Below are 1,360 nucleotides of genomic sequence, written 5' to 3' on the forward strand. Positions count from 1 at the left end.
TCGTCAGAATTTTATATGTTTCTATGAGATCCCCTCTCATTCTTCTAAACTCCAGTGATCCCTTGATCCCTTGATTCCCCGAGACTCCAAAAATCTATCTAACGCAGCCTTGAATATATTCAGAGAATCAGCATCCACACGCCTGTGGGGCAGAGAATTCCAAAGATTCATAACTCTCTGAGTGAAGAAATTCCTCCTCATCTCTGTCTTAAATGGTCGACCCCTTAACCTGAGACTGTGCCCCCTGGTTCTCGACACTCCAGCCCGGGGGAAACAACCTCTCAGCATCTACCCTGTCAATCCCCTTCAGAATATTGTGTGTTTCAATGAGATCACCTCTCATTCTTCTAAAATCAGCTGTTGAGAAGCCCGGCTAGCTCAGTTGGTAGAGCATGAGACTCTTAATCTCAGGGTTGTGGGTTCGAGCCCCACGTTGGGAGATTACCTTTCCTTAAATTTTTATGTGGCTTTCACGGAAAAACATAATTAATGAACCCATGATCTTCTTTTGTACAATGAAAAAAATGCGAACTGAGAGTTGATAATTTCATCAAATAATGAAAGCAGCACCTTAGACCGCTCGGCCATCCTGACTGTTGGATGCTCCAGTTACAAGTTATTGCTCTGGAAAGTTTCACACCGGGCGCTTGTTCAGGGCTGTTGGAAGGCCCAGTGATCGGGATATCCTCTCCCCCGGGGTTTTCCTGAGCCTGTGCTCCGTGTACGGGGAGCTTTGGCCCGGGTCTGAGGTAGCTTGCATCCCAGGGATGGACAATAACCCTCTGAGCTCTGGAACTGGGGAAGAGCGAATTATTAATGATTTGTTTGCGCGTTTAGATCTGCTGCTATAAACCGATCGTGTTGTTTCACAGAATGAATGAAATGCTTACAGGGACAGTTGAAATTTCAATAACTGAACTTTAATAATTCATGAAACTTTAATCCTTGATGAAGTTCGATCCGCAATCTGATTTTTTACACAATCTATATTTGAGGAGTGATTTTAAATGTTCATTGTTCATGCAACAATGTATCCAAAACAGCTTTTATTCAATTTTATTGCACACAAATTTTTGTTTGAGAAATAATGTTTCTGCCCAGGCTTAACCGGGAACTTTTCACATGTGAGGGAAATGTGATAACCTCAACATGACAGAAACTGCTGCTTAGCTCAGTGCCCAGAGAGAAGTGTTTAGCAACAAGCTGAAATGCTCAATCCCTCTCTCTGCAAAAAGTTCCTTTCACAAACATTTCTCTGACCAGAACTGCACCAAACAACAATGTCCTCCTTTCAAAGTCATTAAGCTCCCCAATTCCCACGTCTGCAATTTTAAGGACAAGGACTGAATGCACTTTGTGA

At 42.9% G+C, this 1,360-nt stretch overlaps 1 non-coding gene across 1 annotated transcript; it reads left to right on the forward strand.

Annotated features, from left to right (window-relative positions):
- Window positions 1-367: 367 nt before the first annotated feature.
- trnak-cuu (transfer RNA lysine (anticodon CUU)) lies at window positions 368-440 on the forward strand. The gene has a single exon. It is a non-coding gene; the product is annotated as a tRNA-Lys (tRNA).
- Window positions 441-1,360: the final 920 nt, after the last annotated feature.

The sequence above is a fragment of the Pristiophorus japonicus genome, unplaced genomic scaffold (genome assembly GCF_044704955.1).
Source record: "Pristiophorus japonicus isolate sPriJap1 unplaced genomic scaffold, sPriJap1.hap1 HAP1_SCAFFOLD_42, whole genome shotgun sequence".
Lineage (NCBI taxonomy): Eukaryota > Metazoa > Chordata > Chondrichthyes > Pristiophoridae > Pristiophorus > Pristiophorus japonicus.